Here is a 10,969-nt window from a genome sequence, read left to right as displayed (position 1 = left end):
AGGCAAATCAATTGTTAATAAATGGATAAAAAGGGCTGGTATCAACTGCCTATAATTTCTCCCCCCCCCCCCCCACCACCACCACCACCACCACTTTGGGTTACTCTCGTAAGCCCGTGTGACCAATGATTAAAAGGAACTTGATTGTGACCCTAAATAAAGCAACAATTTAGGGCGTTTGATTTCAAACGATGTCAACTGCGCTATTTCAAAAGTAGATTTTGCCCCCCTTTATTTCTAGATTAAGGGAGCAGGAATTAAGAATAACCACTACCTCAGCATCTGAAGGAAGTTTGGTGTATCGAGGGACGCTCGAAAGAGCATTACCTTCTAATTGCATAAAACCTTCCACATTTCTCGTACAATTACAATAATTAAAGTGCTGAGAGCTACCTTCATAATATCTGCATAAGAGTTTGAACACCACTTACTCTTCAACAATCTATAAGATAAAAGAGGATTAAAATATACAAATCGGAACTCTCCCTCACTACGGCGAAATATTTAATGCCGGGTCGGACTGGTGGCTTGCAATGTCCTTCTGTACTTAAACGAGAGGTGCTGTACGACAGCTGTGAATGAATCACATAGGCTCCCTCGAGCGTCTCTCATCTTGTAATTCTGCGACCATTTTATCGTCGAACAGCAACATGGCGATCGCTGGCAACAATGTGTCACGTCCAATGTCTGCACTTCGGCGCCGAAAATGTTCAGTCGGATGAGCATTGCTCCAGAAATGACAAAAGAGGCTAGTGAGTCAATCCCCTGTGGCGCCGTGCGAACTCGTTCCTGTCTTCCAGCGGTTCTCGATGGGTGAAGACATGGAATCCTCAGGTACCTAAAGAAAACCCCTCAGTTTGGTATGAATTCTTCTCGCATGTCATGAAATGCATTATAGACCAAGATTGCAACAAGTCAGCTTTTTGTCGTCTTCTAACTGTCCATTTGCAGTCCTATATGCACTCTTTCATGGAATGATGATCAGGCTTACGTAATCCATACACTAATCCATACACTAATCCATACTCTGTCAACATTGATTTAGAACTCGCTTCCGCAGGAATACCCGAAGAGAATATCAATCAAAACTGGTCAAGATTACCGGTGGTTACACTAATTATTTTCCAAGGTAGCATAATTTCTTGAGAGTCTTATTCAACGAAAGTGCACCAACACAAAAACAAAGCATTATTCGACTTAACACATCAGGTTCAGACCCCACCTTCCTTACAATATCTCTTATGATATTAGCACCACAGGTGAGACATTAACATTTTCATCAAGAAACTGCTAGCACAACTTGCGGCAAGCCTGTCCATACATACTTCACACTGCGCCGGAAGTTCGGATACTTTACCCATATGGAAAGTTTGTGGGAGGAGAGAAGTTCCCCAACGAGTGCGTCTTCCGTGTTTCTTAGATCGACTTTGGGGAAGAGATGACAAGGAGGGCGATGTCAGTCGATGCGGTAATTACCCCGTCCCCTTTGACAGGTAACCGTTTAGCCATCCCAGCACTGCCACGCTGATTCATGTTCCATGCAAGTTCCGTTTCGCCTCGATCACCACGCGGTCTTTCAACGCAACATGAAGTAGTGTCTCCTGCGCGCACTCTAAACGGTATCTTTAATGAAGGACGATGGAACGGTCTGGTTAAGCAATCTCCTATGGCTTGATTAATTGGAGGTATGTAGTGGTATTGCGTAGGTGTATTGGAACGGAAACAGCAGTGCATCGTACCATCAATCACTTAAAGGCTACGAGTGCCTATTATCATTATTTTCTTTTTAAATTTCCAATAGGCGCATATAACAAATAGCGTAACTTTCACTACTTTGTAATCTTAATCAATATTAGGCTTATCCCAACATGAAGGTGTGTCCGTTACGATACTAGAAATATCCATGAAAATTTGTAAATCATTTGCTTTTGACTTCTCAGTTTGACAAATCAGTTTATTTACACCTTTGATATGAGGAGGTCTTTGATAAAAAAGAACTAAATTTTGCTACATGTTGACAGGCAATCTTGAAAACCGTTTACCGCATTTAGTTAGTGGACCAACATGAAAGCAAAATAATAAACAAGCAGTGAAATAGCGCGTCATTCTATTCACAATGAAGTTAGTTTATTTATTCATCTAAATAATAAGAAGTGCTGACACTATCGAGGTTTTTACAACTTACGAACATAATTCTTAACTCGGCTCAAACACATTTGTTTGAGTCTGTTTCAGAGCATATTGTGACTATAATTCAGTGAGCATGACAAACAAACAAACAGAGGAAGATATTTTCATCGTTAACAATAAAAGTCCCCTTTCTCGAGTGTGATGGTTTGTGAGTATGTCTGCTCTATGGGGAAGCTCTATAAAAAAGTTCAACGCGTGAGCCACATGGCTTGCTGGCATCTTCGCATGAGCAGTCAGCGTGAACCCAAGTCAGTTGGGTTCATGTTCAGCAAGCTTAAACTCGTCGGCCTGCTCCTCTCTCTCAGGTCGGTGAACTCTTTTGTTACTGTCACCAGAAAAGTTAGATAGGATCTATCATTATTTGTTGGGATCAGCGGAAAATTCTTCCAACTGTTTGGTGTCTTTGCCCGCGATCGCTAGAAGCAGTCTTGCTGGCTCTATCAAGGGCTAAACTTTTGTAACAGCGGTTTTATACACAGCACCTTGTTGGGCTCTGTTAAAATGGGCTCCGTTTTGTCCAACTTTGGTTCAGCATACATACATGTACGGTAGGACCCGTTTAAATAAGATTGTGATCACGAAAGTAAATCCTAATTGTGATACACGGAAGCCATCTGATTTAGTACCTCACGTAACCGAGATGATTTCTTACATATTTTGCCAGATCATGTTTGATTTTGTTTTTTTTTTCTACTGATTTATTCCGTTTATTACATTACAGTTGCATATGTGATCACATGACAATTTGTTCACCCTGTCCTTCCGTCTCTGACTTTGGAAGTCTGTCAAGTGGAAGATCACAATACGTCACGTCTTCGGTTGTGGGTCTGGAATGTCTCAATGAAGAGGAGCACGTACGTTGGACGAACAGAGCATGACAGCAACAGAAAAAAAAAATAATAGCCATTTTCACATTCTTCCTATCACTTCAGGCGAAAGCCCGCATAACAATATGTCTGCCAACATGCTTGGAAAGCAACACAAAGGCGCAGAGCAGAATCGGCCCAGAATCAGGTAAACGTTGAACCCCAAACCTGTTATAACAATTCCACGGAAGTACTCGTGCCAATCTGGAACAATATGAAACTCTGGCATTTTCAAGTAACCGAAGGCTTCGTAAATTTGTTAGGCGCATCTATCATTACTTTTGTCAGTATCATCAAATTGCCAATCAAACCGAAGCCGGGCTCAAGCCAAACAAAATGGTGATCAAAGAACAATTGGCTGTCAGGTTCTGTTGACAAGCACACCATTTCTTGTTCCGAACCCTGCGCAGCTCGTCACAGTTGACTGAGGAGATGTCTCCACATTTCTGTGATTCGGGAACGTGGACTGGAACTTTGGATACAGATTCATTGTGTATCAAGACATGGGTGCCTTGGTATGACTGGATCTGGGCACGAACATTGATTGAACTTGATGCTATTCCACAGGATTTGGAACCTTGAGTCAGAACACGGCAAGAATGGAGTCAATAGAAGCAGGAGTAGTGTCGTAACACGGTTGCTTAGGGATATAGCTCTTTGAACTTAGAACACAATGCTGAGCATTGGTTTCTCGGATGATGTTCGTTATTCCGAAAGTTTGTTTATCCGAATATGATTATGATATTCATTATTCCGAAGGTTCGTTATTCCGAAACACACAATCTCCGCATATATTTATGCATGTTCATAACTTCGAAATCAGAACATTTGTGGTGCTATTCCGAAGGCATAGTTATAATCCGAAGGTTCGTTAATCTACGGTTCATTATTCTGAAGGTTCGTTTAACCGAAAATGAAAAAGGGGTGGTCTTTGTGAAGGTTCATTAGTCCGAAAATAAAACCTTTTGCATTCTTTAACCAGTTCCTCGACCGTCGATTCACGTCCGTACGGTCGTCACTACCATAACCAAGTAGGCCCACCCTGCGCGCCCACTTCCACTAGTTCGAATTTTGACACTGCACACGGAGCTACGGGTCTTCGGAGTCAAGACCTCTCCTGATGTCGGTTTGGTACAACGGATAAACTACCCTTGACTCATCCCTTCGTGTGATGTCGCGCGTCCATTTGCCAGAATGCGTAGACCCCAGAGAGGAAAGAACCTCTTTGGTATAGACCCTTCTCCAATGTAGAACTGTGATGGTTACAGTTGTATAATGTTGTGTCCAGACGGTGTTGTTAGCATATAAAATATTGCTTTCAGGAATAGTGTTGGTAATGCGTTATCAGTACAAACCATCGCTGATGAGGGGGATGCCAGTCGAACAAACGTAACAGTCATCGTAACCTGTCGACACTTTATGTGATTACGTTACAAAGCAGAATCTAAACACAGAGACGTTATATACACATAATAATTATGGAATATATCATTACCCATGCAGACAACCTTACCAGTTTTTACGCAGACATTTATAGCTATAAGGTCTTGAATGGGAGTAAGGTCACGTCATACATTGAATTCAAAGACAGTATCAAGGATTTAAGTCACTGGCAATTTCAATACACGAGAATGACACACGGAGAGCTATGCCAATGCTTTTCCACCCCATATTTAGTTACTCGACTTTAAACAGCAATCCAACACCATGATCAAGTTGGTTAATAGATAAAATGAAGCTCAACAAACAGAATGATAGCAATTTGAGAAAAAAAAAAACGGTTCTGAGACAAGACAGATCATAAACTTTCAAGGTTGATATCATAAAAAAACAGTCATATAGAAACAAGAACATGATATGCAAAATCAGATGACGTGATGATGACATGTCTTCACATGTCACCCATTGACGTCTACACAAATCTTCACGATTGACTATTCATTTTTACATGAAATGAAAGGAAAACATTGATATTCTTCACATCGAATTTGATTATATTGTTATAACCTTGCAATGATGATTTTAAATTCCAAATAGTTGTACATTGTAGTTGTTGTTGTTGTTTTTGTAATGAAGTATCAATCCAACCCATGATTTTTACTACTTTTTTTTTTTTTACAAACCAATAAAAGATGTGTTGGAGACATCAATCAGAGTATCTGGGCCCGTTTTTAAATATCAAAAGATATAATCGATTATAAATTCTCTTACCAAACAGGCTGTCATAGACTTATGTTAGAAATCAACTATACAATCAATTATAACTCTTCATAAAACAGGGCCCTGGTGTAGCAATGTGACTACCCATTCTGTGGAAACTCGTGAAACTCTAACTTTCATAGTTTTTCACAGTTTTCAATTATGTCCGACTTTGCTGAAACTTCCATCATTCGCTTATATCACTCTTTTATAAATGCTTAACTTGGACAAGGTGGACGTTCCGCTTCTAACTAAGAAGAAAATTCAGATCAACGTGATGATGAAAGTTTCGTCGGACTCGGACATGAAATAAGACAGTTACTCTTTTGTGATTTTGAAGGATTCAAAGGGTTCGCAAATAGTTTTGGTTGAGACCTAACTTCAGGTTTCTAACATTTTCGGTGAGATAATGAGAAACCTCTTATGAATGTGGAAGAACATGTAATTCCATGAGGAATTCGACGTTTGTTTAATGAAAATTGGTTTTGAAATGGCTGATCAAGATATCCAGAGCAGAGCAATCCTAATGAAAGGCATGTGAGACCCACCTTTTCGTACAATCGCTTTGTTTTACTTTGTTTTTGGATGTCTCAGCCATTCCAAAACCAATTTTCATCAAATAAATTTTACATTCCTCTTAGAATAGTATGCTCTGTAGTATTTCATAAGTGGTTTCTTAATTATCTCTAGGCCTAATTGGTATCTTGCAAAAAGTTAACAGCCGAATCCTCATCTCCAACAATATTACACTCTCCCTTTAAGGCATCGCAAGTCCCCCATTCGTTTTGACAGAAATTGTCAGCAAATTTCTTTCTTTTTTTGACATGCGTTAACGGAAAACGTTGCATTCATGATAAATCGTATACTAAATTAATGATTTGTTGCATCGCGTTGTTCTTATTGCAACTGATTGAACAAATGCCCTTCATCGACATTTACGTGAATGAAGGTCAATTTGTCAATCACTGACAATAAATCGTTGTAAAGTTGTCATTGTTCAGCATTGATGTCTTTGTAAAGGGGATGGGGTTATGCACGCATTGGATAAATCATCAACAGAACGACTTCAGTCATTGATATAATAGTCATGTGTATATCGACCAATGTGAGAATTTATTATCCGTCAACTACCTCATCGCATTTCTTCACTTTTATATGTTATGACCTACAGACCTGTGACTATTTCGGGAAAACCCGCTAAATTCCAGAATTTGATTATTTTTGGTCTAATTACAGAGAAGTTTCCACTATTCAGTTTGATTTACTCTGTTCACATCAGATCGGACAGATACTTTGTTTTATTTCAAGGTATTAAAAAAAAACATGATAGATATATTAACAAGAACTTTCGGGACAGGTTGATCAAACTGTGAAACATTAATTAAATATCAAGTTAGCACAACGTTTGTAATCTTATTCCCTGCTTCTGCCTTTATTTCCCTCGTGATATATCAGTTTCATTTCATGGATTCTGCGGCATTTTGTATTTTTCTTTGATCTGATGTGGCGTTCCCAAAAGATCATACCAGTCTCGTAAAGCAAGCAATAATAATGTTAATGCTTCTGGATAGCTTGGTTTGTGAGGTGTTCGCACCATACCAGGAAAATAGCTGCGATTAGGACAGAATTAGAGACCTACAAAGGGAAGAGAAAAATAATTTTCCGTATTCGCGTTGCCCACTATGTGTGTGTGGCATTCATATACAAACTGCTGTTCTCTTCAGTTGTAATGATGGGCATGCCCATTTAACCTCTTTTCCACACTCCTCACAACGTGTTTTATGAGTGGTCAAACGGATGACGTCAAACAAGGGAACAGCGTGTCTCCAAGAAACACAAAACCTCAATGAAATGATGACGACTAACGACTTCGTTAAGAGCCGACAAATACGCCGAAGGCATCTGCAGATACCATATCAGCTTGTGCAATTTGAATGCAACGTACGAGGAAATCTATCAAGTCATTACATCTTTCCAAGAGATAGATAGGTCGATAGAGGCATTGGGAGAGGGAGAGAGAGAGAGAGAGAGAGAGAGAGAGAGAGAGAGAGAGAAAGAGCCGAGGGGAGGAGGACCCAAGACGACTTAGTGCATTTTTATCACGAACGCAATTTTGATTTATCTTGCACAACCCAAGTGATTGAGATAAAACTATTCCTGTGAGCGCGACGTCGCAAGTATAAAAAAACAACAACCAACCAACAAACAAACAAAAATGTTACGTACTAGAAAGGCGTGTAACATTTGACTTGTGTATTCTACATGGAATAGCAGTGTAGAGTCATCACCTCCCTGCTTATGCTAAGGTTCTGGTCGTCTGCGTTAGTTGTGGTTGACCACACATATCTGGGAATGGAAGACACTTTACGATGATAGTCTGGCTTCCAAACGCAAACTATGTTTGTTTGTTTGTTTGTTTTTGTCTTGCATATATCAATTTTTTTTTCTTTCCCTGCGAGCCACCATAAAGCAATGGTAGACTGTGCCGATAGATGAATAGGTTATTACTAGGATGCTTGTAATCAGGTAGGCGGTTTTAGGAGTTTTGGAAGGAAGCGGGGGTGAAAGAAAACAACCAAAGATCCTGGAAGACAGACGAACGTGAGAGGAGAGAACAAATCCAAAACAACACCATCAACAACACCAAAGAACTGCATTCCGAGTGACACTATACTAAAACGGTTCTTGCGGATCAGACCAAATATTGTTCCATCGGGTGAATGATCTACTCAACATTTTACGACCGAGCAATAGGGGGTAAGGTCTTCTGGAGTTCACCCTTTACAATTTTCTTAAATCCCTTGTGGTTCGGAGATGCACTGTTTTTCCTTTCTTGTAAAAGCTCCATGACCCCTAGTACACGTAACCATGAAAAACAAAGCACAGAAAAAAGAGTGGCGTCGCTACCGTAGGAATCTTAAACGCAGAAATTACGTACCGTACATGCGGAGAGGTTGGTCTGTTCGTGCCAATACGATTGTTCTTAAAGATTTGGAATAAACTTACCTTAAAGGACAAGTCCACCTTCATATACATAAGGATTGAGAGAATGCAGCAATATTAGTAGAACACATCAGTGAAAGTTTGAGGAAAATTGGACAATCCGTTCAAAAGTTACGAATATTTTAAGTATCTGCGCAGTCACTACTGGAAGAGAAGACTACTACAGTGTATGATGTCACATGCGTACAACTATATAAGGAAAATAAAAAGAGAATTTCACAAAACTTTACTTTTTGAATAAAGTGCACATTTCTTCGACTTGCTACTGACGTATGTTAAGGGTAATATTATTCCCCCTGCCTTCTGAAAGAGAGAAGTCGAGTGTTCTTTTGTTATGCGAGAAAAATGGAAATATGTTGAATTTTCTTTATTCTTTCTTTATATCGTTGTACTCATGTGACATCACAAGCTATAGTAGTCTTTTCATCCGGCCGTGACTGAGCAGAATCTTCAAAAATTCATAACTTTTTAACGGATTCTCCGATTTTACTCAAACTCTCACTAATGTGTTCTACTAATATTGCTGCATTCACTCAACCCACATGTCTATGAAGGTGAACTTGTCCTTTAAAGGATGGTTCTTACCGACATAGAAATATCTTGCAAACTTTTCAGTAAATTGCAGGAGAAGCATAAGATATGGAGCCTAAAGTGTGCAAACGCGTACATGCACATCCGCTTGTATTTGCTTGTATGGACTGCAAAATGATTATGTAGATAATAGACTCCTATTTTAGCTGAAAGATGGATGAAAAACTGGGCAGAATGGGATGTGAAATCACAGATGGGCATATTTTCAAGCAAGTCATTCAAAGGTCAAAATCACAACATGCGCATTGTGAGAACGATTCCTATAGTTCTGTTGGTGCGTGCGATCATAGTGCCAGTCCGCCACCATGTTTGTGCAACAGGTTGTGAAATTGTGAATGTACTAATAATGGTATGCTTAATCTTCTGTACACCCCTTGCTTGCGAAGCAAAGACTTCGAAAAGGATTTTGTGTGGATATGTTTTTTTAGTGTGTGTATGTGTGCCTGTATGTTGTGTGTGTGTGTGTGTGTGTGCGTGTGTGTGTGTGTGTGTGTGTGCGGTTTAATATGCATGAATTCTTCCTTGCATGCGTTGCTCTTTTTTAATCACAAGTTGTTCATGCTGAAAAGTACACAGTGTACTCCTTACAAGTTAATCATAATCGTGTATTTACTCCTTATAAACACACACACATACACATAACACACCCGGAGAGGCATTTGTTGACGTGTTTTGTCATTTATTTTGTTTCTCATTTTCACACACACACACACACATACACACACACACACACACACACACACACACGCATATATATATATATAAGGTGAGGTGGGCTCGGCCTCGTACGTTGTGGGTGCTGCATTATCTTTACGTACAGGTGTGACGGAGGAATGACTGCTCGGAGAATTAAAGGCTAGTAGTGAACATACTGCAACGTCTGCGAGCAGTCATTCCTCCGTCACACCTGATGTATATATATATATATATATATATATATATATGTATATTTGTTATTTCAACACCCATGAAAATCTTAATATCTCACAAGATTACATATACGTGAAAATGAACCTTCGACTAATAGGCCTAAATGGGGCAAAACTTACAATTTTCACCCAAGTCTTCCTTTACTAATCTGAGTTGTCAACAAGAGCTGTGGCATAGTCTTGCATGCTATAGAGGAGCCATATGCATCTTGATTTCCTTAACTTACTTTCAAGTCTTGATTCCACCAGCTGTGATGGTGTTCCAATCATCAAACAAGGCAGCACACTGTCCTAATGGCCATTGACCAATCTGCAAACTTGTGTCTATTGTTGACACATAGTGCAGGAATCAGAACAAAAAACCATTTGTAAGAATTCGACAAGAATTTCAGACTAATTGGACTTGCCAGGAATCTTAAGTTAGTAATCGTATCAAGGAGGTATACTAGGCGAGCTCGCCTATTTACATGCAGCACCTCCTTGGTTTGTACAGGCTATACTGGCGCCGCTGGACCTGGTCCATGCGATGGTCGTGTCTTTTAATGGTAACATGAGTTGTTATTGTTTTGTTTTGTTTTTCTGCTTTCCTCTCATTCATCACATGTTTTCAAGCCAAGCAAACATCCTCCTCCTCTTACCTTTTTAACATTTCTTGTAATGCGTAAATTTGAATCTCAACACATTATATGCAAATTATATCCACCATATCTTTCCGACACTAATCATGAATGGCGTCCCCAAGAATGGTGTTTACTCTTCTGAGCAGCATGTGAACTAATGCAAGTTGCTTAACTTGGGAAATCCCTCATTGTATTTCCAAATTATGATATTGTTCAGAATCCAACAGTACAAACAATAGTGACCATACAATATGGAAGTTACAACTTTGATCATCAGTAGATACATAGACATACTAATATCTCTATCATGATCCAGTGAATTTTTAACATGTAGCTGTAAGAAAGATTTCGACGTCACACATCACACCCGCGCGCACTCAACTCACATTCGTCTTAATTCATGGTCTATAATGTCAGGAAAGAGAACAGGGAGACTACGGGTGATGTTCACTATTCCGAAGTTTCGTTAAACCGAAAATGAAAAAAAAAGAGGTTAATCCGAATATTGAAATTGCGTTATTCCAAGGATTTGTAATCCAAAAATGAAATAGGGTTCGTTATTCAGAAGGTT

The sequence above is a fragment of the Diadema antillarum genome, unplaced genomic scaffold, assembly GCF_040938485.1.
Source record: "Diadema antillarum isolate AM-2024a unplaced genomic scaffold, OU_Dant_1.0 seq00001199_RagTag, whole genome shotgun sequence".
NCBI lineage: Eukaryota > Metazoa > Echinodermata > Echinoidea > Diadematoida > Diadematidae > Diadema > Diadema antillarum.
This window is presented reverse-complemented; position numbering follows the sequence as displayed.